A 15,175-nucleotide genomic window follows, 5' to 3' on the forward strand; every position below is an offset into this window, starting at 1 on the left:
GGCATTTTGCAGAATGTATTTGAGGGGAGAAAATCATTCTTTGAAATCAGTTTATGAGAATTCTTATTTAAAATCCGATGTTGGAGTAATTTTTGGTAGAGAATTCATTATGAGGTTGATATGAAAAAGTGACCATTTCTGTACAAAACAGAAGAAAATCGGAAGAAAGGGGACAAAAACTGGACAACAGAGGAACTAGTTACATCAGGTATTTTTCTAGCCACACTTGGCTACGAGTTTTTGTTTGTTTTGCCAATTCCAATTAAGGAATACCTCACATGAATGTCCCTATTCCATGGCATAACATTTACGTTTTAAAAAGACATTATTTAAAATAATCAGTGACTAAAGTTTGACTTCTTATTTAATCCTCGAATTCCGCAATAGATGTCAGGTCTAAGACATTCTTATCCCTCGTCAATTTACGTGCCAACAAATATTTATGCAGTTAATGAAAAAATTTAAATCTATAATAAATGTGTATAATTCTTATGTAAGTTGAATAATTTATGATGATTATTTTCTGTTGCTTTCATAAAACCCCCAATTGAACTTATCCTCTGGGTTGTATAAGAAGTTGCTATCAGGCAGAATGGATTAGGCCTGAGAACTTCAGGCGTGATTCCTGCAACCAAAGAAGGCTGGCCAGGTGAATGCTATTTTTTTTATAGGACATGAGGTCCTCTGAGATCCAGCATCCTCTGTCTCTCCAGCCTTCTCTGCCACCAGCTCCCCTCCTTGTACACCACGGGACAAGCACACAGAGCCCCCTGGCGCTCCCCGGTGTGCCACGCACTCTCAAGTCCCCGTGCCTTCTGTCACAGCACGTGGCCCCCATGTCAAGAATATCCCTCCAGTCCCATTCACACCAGCCTGTGAAATACTTTCACATCGTTCCAGACTTAGTTCACATCAAGCATAAAGGCATCCCCTATCAAGCCTTTTTTGACCTAAATAGAAATAACCACTCCCACCTTTGTACACCTAAGGCATGCTGTGCACGATCTAGCACAGCCCCTATGATACTTCATTGCCCGACCACGCTTGTTTCCTAACACTAATAAGTCAAGTCCCTCGAGTAGCGCCTGGGTCTTAATTCACGTTCGCATCCACAGTTTCCTACTAGGACTCACTAAATGTCTGGGCAACAAGTGAATGAAGGAGCGCTGCTCTAATAATGCTTAAACCTATGGGGACTGCAGCTAACACTTGCATTCACTATCAGCTCCAGGGAGCTGCAGCAATTGCTGGGTTCTCAGAACAATTTATATACACATTTAAAAATGCTATTGCAGGATTTGAAGAGCCAGGGCCTTCTTTCCTGCTCTAAGGGGTTTTGGCCAAGCCCTTTAACTTGTCTGGGTCTCAGGTTTCTTGATAAAGTTAATTGAGATGATTTTTAATGTCAGTTTCAGCTCTAAAGGTCTGCGATTTTATGTTTTTTTGAAATCCATGAGTAATGAAATATTGATATTACAACAGGAAGAGCAAACAGTTTGTAGAAATAGAGATGGCATCAAGATTGTAAGAGAAGTTCAGGTTAAAAACCAGAAAGGGAAGATTTGAACACAAAAAATCTGTAATGTGAAAAGCTGAAGAGTCTTCAACATGTTTTTGAGTAAGCTATCATGTGTGTTTTGCTATATTTTAAATCATGGATAAAAAAATTAATGTACTTTTTATAATAATATTAATAAAAATAAAACCTTTTTTTTTAAAAAAAGGAGGGAAATCACTCCCAACGTATGATTCTAGTAAGTCAATCTTTGATGTTCTGAGAATTTTATATTCTTACCTCCCCAAAAATGGGTTTTCTAGAAGCATTTTCTCAATATGGGTCACATGAATTTCTTTCAGATTCTGTTACACCAAGAATAGGAGATCAAGGACAAAGTAACTGAAAAGGTTGGCTTGTTTCTTTCCTGGAAAATGCCGCCTGTGGTTTTAGGAGGCAGTTTCGTTGCCAAACAGATCAGGAACATCAGGCTTCTCCATAATCTGGAGGTGTTTTTAGACTTCCCTTTCCCACACTCACTCGTCTTCATTTCCAAGCATCTGTGGATGAGATTGGTTTAAACAACCAATTAATTTCACTTTGTACGTGATGAAATTATTCAAGAATCAAAGTTGGTGACCAATTTCTCTCCTCTTTTCACCCATTTCATGCTTAACAAATTTCTACTGCTTGTTTTTTTCCACAAGAAATACTTCCTTGTAATTTACCTTTTCTATGGTAACAAAGAGTAAGCCCAGAACTTCTGCCTTTGCTCATTAAAAGGAGAGCTATTCAAAATAATAACAATAAGAATGGGAATTATATATGTTTTCATGGAACACCTATAATGTACTAGATTTGAAAGTATATATGATGTCTAATATGCTTAACAATCTATGAATTCAGTATTATGATCTTAATTTTTCAGTTAATTATAATAGAAGCCATCTACTTGCAGTCACTTCTATATACAGGATTATATTCAATCTTTGCAAGCACAGGAAACTCTGCTCAGTATTATGTAACAATCTAAAGGGGGAAAAGAATTTCAAGAACAACAGATATATGTATACATATAACTGAATCACTTTGCTGTACACCTGAAACTAACACAACATTGTTAAATGTACTCCAATATAAAATAAAAATCAAACAAAACAAAACAAACAAACAAACAAAAGAGATTGAATAATCTTGTCTCTAGTAGGTTCAAATCTAATAAAAATGTAAAACTTTATTTTTCCACATATGCTACCCAGCTAGTGTCATGGTATGGTCATGACACAATGTGAGAGAATGTTAATACATCTCTCCTAATCTCACACCGTTATGAATCACCGATTCAAAATACATGATTGCTGACTGTGGGTTAATATCATTAGCTTCACACTTAATACATATAATGACCTTAAATATTAGTTGTCTTGATTAGCTAAATTTTGAGTGAATTGCTCATCATATCTTAACAGCTACAAAAAATCTAGACAAAGGCGTATTTCATGGTTAGCCTTATGTCTTACTACATTTGGTACTTATAGTATCTACCATAATAATTGTGGTAGGTACCGCTGGCTGTGCACAGAAGATTCATATTCTTCAGAGTAGTTGCTGGGAATCAGCTGCCCAAATGAAACTACATTTCCCAGCCTTTCTTGCACCTGGGTGTGGCCATGTGACTAGCTCTTGCCAATGGAATGTGAAATAAAGTGATATGTTTCACATCTAGGCTGAAGTGCCTAAAAACTAAGTGTGTCTCCTCCATAGTCCTCTTCTTCACCATTTGACTGAATGGAGAGGACTCTGAAGCATTTTTGGAGGGCAGAAATTCAAGGAGGAGGTAGCTTGAACTACCTGCTGACTGGGAGCCCTGGTATTGGATAGTGTATGAACCAGAAACATGCTTCTATTGCCTTATATCACTGTTATCTGTTATAATAGCAGGTGTTACCTTAATTAATGTAAACTTGTACACATAATAATGTTCAATCCATAGTTTTTGAATGTTAGTATCTGTGTGCCAGATCACTAGACACATGAGACTGGATTTAAATTGTGGTGCCATAACACACACACACACACACACACACACACACACACATATATGATTTCTATATTATAATTCCTATCTATATAAATTTCTATTCATTTTTGATTCCCCATTTCTAAAGCACTGAATTAGTCCTTGTGAAATTCTCATATATTAAAATCGGAGTTGATTATTTTATACAATAAGTACATCACTCAATTCTAAAAGGTGACGGTGTGTAGTACCAGTAGATATCTTAAGTGATTAGGATACCAGGTTTCTCTTGATCGTCTGTTTTTGTTTTTCCCACTTTTACCAGAAGAGAATTAGTCTTGATACAGGTTTTAGTGGATAGAGTCCAATGTTGGAAACCAGGGAAACTGAGTTCTTTCTTGATTATACTGCAAGCTCCATTAAATGTTGTTACGTTAGTTTGCCTGTGAGAAGAGAGAGGCTACAGTTATCTCCCAATAAATAATAAATTGATCTTGCAACTTCTGATTGTTCACACGGCATCATTTGCTTTTATTTCTTAATTAGACCACCTGTCTTTTGGGTACCTTTTGTTTTCTGGCCTTGTGTTCACCAAGGGGCAGACGGGCAAGTAGAGATGAAGTTAAGATCAATTTACCTAGTTATATTTGAGAACTTGAAGTCGTGTTCTCTGAAGGTTTTGGATGACTTCAGTTCCCTGCTAGAAATGTGTTTACAGATTAATTTTAGTCTTAGTTGCCTTTTACCAGATCAAATATTGTGTAAGTGGTGAATTCTAGGAAACTTGAAGAGTTTTAAAACATTTCACCATGGTTCCCGCTATGGAGATGACCATAATTAGAGGAAACGGCAGGTTAAGTTAGAAACTGTGTGTGTTTGGGAGCTGGAGTTTTGACACTTCCTTGTATAGTTCACTGATATTCTCCAAACCGTAGTGGTCTTTTGGTCTGTGGATCATAGCTTGGCCAGGGGTGAGCCAGAGTTCTTAGTGAGGCAGTGAAAGAGGCCGTGTATGGCATCGCAGCAGAGCTGGAACGCCCACTCGTCTCGGTTGGGAGGAAGTGGAGGCTGGGATTGGGAAGGTGGCCTTTTCCCACTTTTAGACAGTGCCGGAGCGTCTCAGGCTGGGGTTTCACTTTACTTTGTTTATGTGGAGTTGGTTCAGACACAAGTGAAATTGTGGTGTCTTAACCTCTAGAAAGATTTCAAACATTGCTTCATCAAGCTTGGTCACTGAAGAATCCAGTTTATATTTTAGAGATGATGGCATTCTGCATTTAGAAAGATGAAAGTGACACACTTTCATTTAAATCTCATAATCTTTGAAAGTTTGGGGATGTAAATTAATGAAAACATTTAACTTCTTTTTAAGAAGAAGGATAAGAATCATACACACAGGAAGTCTATTTTCCTAAAATATATTTTGCCTTCATAGTAGTTTCATAAAATTGGGCAATTCATTTAATTCCTGTGGTCCTGTCTTCTATCCTGAGTGCTAACCATGTGGGCAGGAGAACTAGGACCGGGAAATAAAATCAGTTAAATTTGATTCTACTGTACGAGCTACGTGTGAACATATGGCTATCTGTGTGTAGCTCTTTCTCTCACACGAAGGACTGGAGTTTTTTATAACAAAAATCCATGAAACATAAAAATACACAATAAATATTTCAACGATCTGGGAAAAGAATGCTACGAAATTAATAAAACTTATAAGTGTTTGAGTAACTTTAGCACAAAAATAGAAAATGTCTAGTTATATGGACTAGACATGGACTTATAAATATTAAATTTAGTTGCCTTGAAGTAACATAATTTTAGTATCAAATGCTTAAAAACACTAATTTCAGTCAATAGAGTTTAAAAATATGGATTGTAGGTACTTGTTTGGCTAATAAAAAAGTATCTTTGAAAAAAAAAACAGGTAGTAGGAATCCCAAAAGATAAAGAGGAGACCTCTATTAAAGATAGCATTTCCCAATCTAGTACTATTGTTCTAGTCCTAGAATCTCCCAAGCAGCTGGAAGAGGAATGGTAAGAAGACAGGGCATTGAGAAAAAGAGGGGCAGTTCTTAACGTGTGGTTCTCTTTTAGTTCTAAGACAACTCAGGTTCTAGATGGGCAGAAAATCAGTTAAAATGGCAGCAGTTTTGGTTCAAATAAAAAAAGATATCTTCTGTGGTAAATATATATATACCACATATATACATTGTGTGTGTGTGTGTGTGTGTGTGTGTGTATATATATATATATATATATATATAATGCGATATTACTCAGCCATAAGAAAGAGTGAAATAATGCCATTTGCAGCAACATGGATGGACCTAGAGATTATCATACTAAGTGAGGTATTTGTCAAAGACAAATATCATGTGATGTCACTTATATGTGGAATCTAAAAAATGATACAAATGAACTTATTTACAAAACAGAAATAGATTCACAGACATAGAAAAGAAACGTATGGTTACCAAAGGGGAAGAGTGGGGAGGGATAAATAAGGTATTTGGGATTAACAGAGACACATGACTATATAAAAATAGATAAACAACAAGGACCTACTGTATAGCACAGGGAACTATATTCAATATCTTGTAATAACCTATAAAAGAAAAGAATCTGAAAAAGAATATATAACTATAGATATAACTGACTCACTTTGCTGTACACCAGAAACTACACAACATTGTAAATCAACTATACTTGGATAAAAAGATAAAAATAAATAAATAAAGATATCTTCAATGATAGTCAAATCAGTGTATTCAGAAAGCAGCACGGGAATTGTCATGAGCTAGGAGATTTTTTTCTTGGTATCTAAGTTTTTTAATCAGGTGCCAAATTGAAAGACTTCAGCTGTACTCATCCTTTGTTTTACCCTTCTAGATCAGGGGTCAACAAGCTCTTGGGTCAAATCCACTACTTACTTTTGTAAATAACGTCTTATTGGAACATGGCCACGCCCACTTATTTATGTAGTGTCTATGGCTGCTTTAGTGCTACGACAGCAGAGTTGAGTGTCTGGGAAAGAGACCATCTGGTTTGCAAAGCTTAAAATATTTACCATCTGGCCCTTTACAGAAAAGGGCTCACTCCTGTTCCAGATGAAAGCTCTTTCCTTTTTTAATCTATTCTTTAACTCAAGCATGTAAGTCAGTCTCTCACCCTAGTTCCAACACTGTCATTTCTAGCTACATCAAGCCATTTTGTGGTCTGATGAACGGTATTCCATGTGTGGTGTCAGATACAGGGACCTGGCTTTGAACCATGCAGTACAATGCTTTCTAGTTTGTTTTCACTCATCCTGATAATGCCTTGCTTTACAGTCAGCATAGGACACTGAATCAATTGTATTAAGGATGTGTTTAATGATCTTTCGAACTCTTTCTGCTTATGAGCAATAGCTCTGCCACGTGTAAATAACCCTTCTTACATGTGCTCATCTGACACCTGCCACTTTTCCTGCCTTTTCCATATAGTCCCTTGTGAGATAATTATGTAATGATACCTGTTGTTCTCATCTTCTGCTAACTCAAAATCTTAGTATCTTTTGTAAATCTTGGAATTTTGGTATGAATAATGATCGTACTACCTTTATTAATGTCTTTTAAACATTTAAAGTGCTTTCAGATTGATGATATGAATTGATGCTTGTAATGGTGTTTGCCTCTGGGAAGGGGATCTGATTGGCTAGAGACAAGGATGGGAAGGAGACTTAAATTTTCACAGAAATAACTTTTATAGCTTTTAAATTTTGTATCATGTGTGCATTAGTTACCTATTACTGTGTAGCACTATTACCACAAATTTAGAAACTTAAAATAACACACATTTATTATCTCAGAGTTTCTGTAGGTCAGGTAACCAGGCGTGGCTTTGCTGGGTCCCTTGTGTCAGAGTCTTCACAAAGCTGTAACTGAAGTGTTGGCCAAGGCTAGGGTCTCATCTGAAGACTGGATTGTGGAAGGATCTACTTCCAGGCTTACATGATTGTTGTCAGGATTCAGCTCCTTGAGGACTGTTGGACAGAGAGCCTCAGTTCCTAGTTGTTCATTGGCTGGAGGCCTTTGTTCCTCTCCAGCATGACAGCTTGCTTCGTCAAAGCATGCAAACTGAGAAGGCAATGGGAGGAGTCTGCTAGTAAAACGCAAGTCAGAATTTTACATCCTACACTTCTGTGGGACATCCAATTACCTCTGCCTTTTTCTGTTTGTTAATACAAGTCGTTAGACCATCCCACACTCAAGGGTAGGGAATTACTCGAGGGCATGAGTACCAGGAGTTGGGGATCATAGAGAGGCTGTTTTAGAGTCTGCTTGCCACAACTGTGTGTATTATCTATAGTAAAATTAAATAAATAATTTTAGACATTCAAGACTTAAATGAAAATGAAAGTCTCAGTATAATGTGTGAAATATGATTTCATTTTTCTAAATAAAAAAATGACATGTCCATAAATACATGTATGTCTATAAATGCATACAAAATGGTGGGAATGATACAGATCAATGATTAGTGTCTTTGTCTGTTCAAGGTGCTATAACAGAATACCATAGACTGGGTGGCATATAAACAACAAACATTTATTTCTCATAGTTCTGGAGGCTGGGAAGTCCAAGACAAGGCACCTGCACATTAGATGTCTGGTGAGAGCCCACTTCCTTGTTCATAGATGGCCATCTTTGTGCTGTGTCTTTACATAGCAGAAGGGGCGAGGGAGCTTTCTCGGGTCTCCAGTACCATTCATGAGTGATCCACCCTTATGACCTAAGCACCTCCCAAAGACCCTATCTCCTAACACCTACATACTGGGGATTAAGTTTCAACATATGAATTTTGAGAGGGCAAAAATATTCATACTATAGCAGTGATTACTTCTATGGAAGGGAGTGAGAGAGGAATGCGTGTAAAGGAGCTTTCATAGTTTAATCTAGGTCTTTGTTTTCTTCCAAGAAAAAGGAGCTAGGATTATTTTATAAAGTTATGGAGGATAAATGGCTTTCCAATGGCATATATTCACTTAATCGTAGGATCAGGACTCAAAACATAGTTTTCCTAAATGTCACAGTTTTTTTTTTCCTATTTATTTATTGGATTATTGATTTATTTCTAAACTAAATTGTTTAAAATAAACACTAAACTAAATAAGTTCAGAAAACTTATTAAAATTATTTATAAGAATGATAGATATTAGTTTGTCTGTTGATTCCTGGCTAATCTTACTGGGTGGCCATCTCTACTCAGTATGTCTGGTAATTAAGCCATTTTTAAAACCATGATAAAACAGAAATCTGTATTTAATCCTATGATAGAGTTACCTGATTTAGCAAATGAAAATATAGGAAGTCCAGTTAAATTTGAATTTAGTGTTTTGGGGTTGTTTTTAACATACCTTAAGGTTTTTAAAACTATAAGCTATAATGAATGCTTAAGACTAGAATATTTTTCTGAAAATTGAGAAATTAAAAAAGTTTTAAAGAGTTCAAACATTGCATTATTTTCTTTGAGTCTTCATCATCTTTTCTACTCTTCTGAAATAGTCACTGAAATCTCTCTGTGGACGTATAAAGAAGTAATGTAATTTTTCAGAATGTGATTTACTGGCATAAGTTAGCCAAATTTGACTTTATGACTATATTCCAGGAAAACAGAAAAGCAAAACTCAATAAGGAAATAATCTGCAACTAAATTTCAATAAATGTCCCAGAGACGGAGCTTTGTGTCAAGATCCTTTGTACATTGATTTAGTAGATTTTTTTTTTTTTTTTTTTGCTGTTTTAAACACATTATTCCTTGAAGTTTATCTCGATGATGTAACATAATTGGATGACCGACCAATTACCGTATGAGTTCTAAAGTTCCACTCTTTTAGATTGAATAACAGCTCTCTGGTGGGGAAAAGATGACTACGTGTAGCCGCAGAAAAGTGGAGGAGAGAACGGGAGTGTGCCATCCAGGGCCTGATTGCTGTCAGCTCCAGTCTTCTCATCCGCTGGGCTCAGCTCTGGATCAGAGGGAATGGCCCCGTGGGCTGCGTTCCCAAGCCTCCACTCATCCCGCCTTTGGCTCGTTTCAGTCAATAGATGGCGCTGACAAGAGATAGGCAGGCAGGAAGAAGGGAGCAGCCTGGGATTTCTCCTTCTCTCTCTCTGCGTCAGGCAGCATCTCTGACAGTGCCTGTGCCTTCCTCCTGGCCTCAGCCTTCCCCTGGTGGCCCCAGGCCCTGGGCTCTCGTACCATTCCCATTCTCTCCTCTGGTTTTGGGAGGGCAGTGGCCCCTGATGGTGTTGCTTCATGGAGCCTATATGGCATCTCAGATCTTCCATCTTCCATGGTATCAATTCCCTGTGTTAAAATCTTCCTGTTATATGTACTGGTTTCTGGTTTTCTGCATAGACCTTGCTCGATACAGGGAACATGGAAAGTTTTAGGAGAATATCAGAAAATCAAAGATCCATGTTTCTTTCTCCTTGACATCATCTTCAGGGTGTTTCAAATGAACAAATGAGCAACTGTTCCTTTAGCACTAACGCTTTCTCTGTTTCAAAGATCAGAGGCTGCTTGGGGTCTTCCAGAGCAGACGATTCCTAAGGATGTTTGGCTAGTAGAGCATGAACTTGCCCTTTGCCTCAAACCAAGTTTTCTGTTATCTTCTCCAGGAACACAGACAATTTCCCTTTTTTTTTTTTTTTTTTTTAGTGGAGGGGAGAGGCCATCATTTCTAGGTCAATAATTCTTAAAATTAATCTGTACAGGAAAAGAGAATAAAGAAAGGCAGAATGAAATAGGGAAAAAAAAGGAGTTTAGAGATAAGGGGAAGACAACAGGCAGATGACATGGAATCAGATAATGTAACTATCCTCTCGGAGAGAAAGGCAATAGCTTTGATTAAAGGGGGATTAAAAAATCTATTTTCTCAGAAATGTTACTCATAACGCTGTAGTTCGTTAACACATTTCAGATATTTGCATGAAATCATAAGCCATGGGCATATAGGAAATGATGTTTGCTATAGACATTGTAAATATTAATAATCACCACCTCTCAGTGAACTCTTTGTTTGCCAGCAAAGGAAAGGACAAATCTGTCACAGTGAAAGCAGTGAGCTTGACAAATAGGCAACAGTGGCACAAACTCGATGGAGGTGAGGGGCCAGCATATTGCCTTGGTTTGTGTAGGTGTAAAGCTCCTTACTCCAGAAAATCTACCTTCCATCTTGTGAGCTAAGCGCCTTATTAGCTGACCTGTTAGGCAAGTCAAACCTAGAAGTAGAATTTATGTAAGCCACAGATGGGCTCACTGCTTTCTGGAATCAAATATGAACACCTTTCTTAAATGTCCCAAGGCGTTATTGCTCTACAGTGTACCGTTATCCTCAAGAGCCAAGGGTTTTGCTGTTAGGCTGCTTTGGTCACTTCCTAACTGAGGCATCTTGAGCAAGTTAGTTAACCTGTCTGGGCTTCCTTTGTAAAATAGGGACAGAAACAGCACTCCTTCAGAACGCTTTAGTGAGGAGTAAACATGCGCATACATATACAACTTAGACCAGCACCTGGAATTCAGTAAACACTCAATAAAAGTTAAATACTATTATCGCTCAGAAATGATACCCGTGATTTTAGAGCTCTGTTAAATTCAACGTATGGAAAATACTCTTTAGATAAATGCATAAAGTTATATACCATATTAAATGTAGGAAACCATGCTGGTTTATAATTTCTATCTTACAAGCCAAAGGAGACAAAAAAAATACTATATGGACAGTTGGGAGATTTGACGAATAGGCAGCAATAGAAAAACATTTAAAACATTGCAAAATGACATTTCTTTCTTCAGGAGCATTCTGCACATACATATTAAAGAGAAAAGTGACTGTATGTTATAGTAGCAGAGAAAGCAGAATAACTGGGGTTGGGGAATTTGCAGCAAAATAAAGTCACCACATTTAGCTGGACAGTATATTGGGAAATAGTAGGTCTGAAACTGTGATTAACATTCAGCTGAGGTTCCCTCTGTTTCTTGAGAATTTTAGCTTACTTAAGTCAAATGACATTTTTTTACAGATGGAAAATTATGAACTGTTTAGGGAAATAGCACATGTCTTAATTGGGCAACATCACCTTTTCCATGAGAAGTGTAAATGAAACTTTAAAAAAGTGTTTAGATAGAAAACAATTGATAGAAACTTTCTCTTTCCCTCCTTCTCTTCTTCCCTTTCTCCCTCTCTCTTCCTTCCTTGAGATGGGTGTAGGTCCCAATCTTCATATTAACAAATATCAACCCAGCAATAAAGGCTGCCAGCTGTATTTTGAGTGGACATGCATTCCATCACTATCATTGCTGAAACACCAGTTTTGTAGCAGGTTCTGACCAAGTCCTGCTACAGTGACTTTAATGGTGGATCGGGTCCATGTAGGATTTCCCATATGAGAACTCTGGAAATGAAAGACTTAATTGAAAATAGCTAAATGTCACTGTTTGTAAACGCATTCAGGTTTAGGAAAGTGTAAATAACCATGCACATGCTTTCAGGAAATTTACGATCATAAATTTCCCCTCTAGAACAAAATTAATACTTGGTGGCTCAAATAAGCTGATGTTCCCAACTCATCTGACTGAAACAAGTTTACAAGCCATTGTGGGATGGCCCTATGAATCTGCTAGGAAAAGATAGGAAGTATTGGGTTGGCCAAAAACTTCATTCATTTTTTTTCCGTAAGATGGCTCTAGTAGCACTTAGTTGTCTTTAACTTCATTCAAAACAATTTTGTTAGATTGCATGTGACAGCTGTCATACCAGTGTGCATTTTAAAAAAGACATCAAAATTGGTGAATTTTTGTGTAGCCATTTTAATATTGAAGATGGAAGAAAAAAAGCAACATTTTCTACCAAAATGTTCATTGCAGCTCTATTTACAATAGCCAGGACATGGAAGCAACCTAAGTGCCCATCATCGGATGAATGGATAAAGAAGATGTGGCACATATATACAATGGAATATTACTCAGCCATAAAAAGAAACGAAATGGAGGTATTTGTAGTGAGGTGGATGGAGTTAGAGTCTGTCATACAGAGTGAAGTAAGTCAGAAAGAGAAAAATAAATACAGTATGCTAACACATATATATGGAATCTAAGGAAAAAAAAAAGGTCATGAAGAACCTAGTGGCAAGACGGGAATAAAGACACAGACCTACTAGAGAATGGACTTGAGGATTTGGGGAGGGGGAAGGGTAAGATGTGACAGGGTGAGAGAGTGGCATGGACATATATACACTACTAAATGTAAAATAGATAGCTAGTGGGAAGCAGCCGCATAGCACAGGGAGATCAGCTTGGTGCTTTGTGACCACCTAGAGGGGTGGGATAGGGAGGGTGGGAGGGAGGGAGACGGAAGAGGGAAGAGATATGGGAACATATGTATATGTATAACTGATTCACTTTGTTATAAAGCAGAAACTAACACACCATTGTAAAGCAATTATACTCCAATAAAGATGTTAAAAAAAAAAAAAAAAGCAACATTTTCGGCATATTATGCTTTATTATTTCAAGAAGGTAAAAACACAACTGAAATGCAAAAAAAGATTTGTGCAGTGTGTGGAGAAGGTGTTCTGACTGATGGAACGTGTCAAAAGTGTTTTATGAAGTTTCGTGCTGGAGATTTCTCGCTGGACGATGCTCCATGGTCGGGTAGACCAGTTGAAGTTGATAGCAATCAAATCGAGACATTAATTGAGAACAATCAACGTTATACCATGTGGCAGATAGCCAACATACTCAAAATATCCAAATCAAGTGTTGAAAATCATTTGCACCAGCTTGGTTATGTTACTTGCTTTGATGTTTGGGTTCCACATAAGTTAAGCGAAAAAAACCTTCTTGACCATATTTCTGCATGCGATTCTCTACTTAAACGTTACGAAAAATTCCATTTTTAAAACAAATTGTGACAGATGATAAAAAGTGGATACTGTACAATAATGTGGAACAGAAGAGATCGTGGGGCAAGCGAAATGAACCACCACCAACCACCAAAGGCTGGTCTTCATCCAAAGAAGGTGATATTGTGTAGATGGTGGGATTGGAAGGGGAGGACTCTATTATGAGCTTCTGGAAAACCAAACAATTAATTCCAACAAGTACTGCTCCCAATTAGACCAACTGAATGTACCAGTCGACGAAAAGCGTCCGGAATTAGTCAATGGAAAACGCATAATCTTCCATCGGGATACTGCAAGACTGCATGTTTCTTTGATGACCAGACAAAAACTGTTACAGCCTGGCTGGGAAGTTCTGATTCATCCACCGTATTCACCAGGCATTGCACCTTCGGATTTCCATTGATTTTGGTCTTTACAAAATTCTCTTAATGGAAAAAATTTCAATTCCCTGGAAGACTGTAAAAGGTACCTGGAACAGTTCTTTGCTCAAACAGATAAAAAGTTTTGGGAAGATGGAATTATGAGTTGCCTGAAAAATGGCAGAAGATAGTGGAACAAGAGGGTGAATACGTTGTTCAATAAAGCTCTTGGTGAAAATGAAAAATGTGTCTTTTATTTTTACTTAAAAACTGAAGGCACCTTTTGGCCCACCCAGTATATCTGTGATTTTGAGCTCATAAGCGTTGAGCAGTACTTCTTCACAGTGAACCCATTGGTCTACCTACCTGTGGCACTTTAGGTAGCAGGGAGGCCATTTTTTCCCACTTTCTGTTTTATTTTACCAACAACAGCCTCACTTACCTCAACCATCAATGTTTTTTAAAAAATTTTTATCTATTTATTTTAAAACTCTATAGTGCTTTACAATTTTTAAAGTTTCATGCACATGATTTCCTATAATCCCGTAATAACCCCCTTTTTTGAATCCCTTACCCATTTATTGTTCCTCTCCCCCTTTCCTCTCCCCACTGGTAACCACTAGTTTGTTCTCTGTGAGTCTGCTTCTTTTTTGTTTTACTCACTAGTTGGGTGTATTGTTTAGATTCCACATATAAGTGATATCATACAGTGTTTGTCTTTCTCTGCTTGACTTATTTCACTCAGCATAATACCCTTGAAGTCCATCCATGTTGATGCAAATGTTTTGACCCCAATCCCTCCTCCTTAGAATTTGGAAACACCTATGGCTTTTGACTAGTTTAATGCTCTCACCTTCTCAAGTGTGCAGTGGTAGCCCAGAAGATTTATTAAAGATGACGGCAGAACAACATTTATAGTCTAGAAATGAGAGCACATGTTTGTAAGTAAGAGCAGTGAGGGTGAACAGTCATTATGTGCCTGGGCTAGAGGGGAGATGGGTCGGGGAGCTCCAAAGCCCAGCTCACTGTCTTTCTCCTGGTTTTATTTACATAGCCTGTGGAATTGCTACCACACCACTGCTCCTGGACCCCCTCCTACGATGAGACTCTGTGCCATTTTGCAAACACTCAGAAGGATGAAGCCTCAGAGCAGCTAAGGTAAATGTGATTAATCACAACTTCTTTTCAATCACTAGTTTGTGAACAGAAGAAAGAAAAGTGAACATAGTGAAGGCAGTGAGGTTTGACAAATAGGCAGCAATATCACAATAGAGGAGAGGAAGCTGGACTCAAATGGGACAGCTATTCCCTTCGTCCTGGATGTTCACACTGGTTGCATGAGACACCTGGACAA

General features: G+C 37.7%; 1 long non-coding RNA gene across 1 annotated transcript in view; it reads left to right on the plus strand.

Moving 5' to 3' along the window:
- LOC133092430 (uncharacterized) overlaps nucleotides 1-15,175 on the plus strand; it is a 41,486-nt gene that overhangs the window by 131 nt on the left and 26,180 nt on the right. Inside the window, exon 2 of the long non-coding RNA XR_009701053.1 lies at nucleotides 14,876-14,979. This is a non-coding gene — a long non-coding RNA (uncharacterized LOC133092430). The remainder of the gene's footprint in view (nucleotides 1-14,875; nucleotides 14,980-15,175) is intronic.

Source organism: Eubalaena glacialis, chromosome 5 (genome assembly GCF_028564815.1).
Source record: "Eubalaena glacialis isolate mEubGla1 chromosome 5, mEubGla1.1.hap2.+ XY, whole genome shotgun sequence".
Classification (NCBI taxonomy): Eukaryota; Metazoa; Chordata; class Mammalia; order Artiodactyla; family Balaenidae; genus Eubalaena; species Eubalaena glacialis.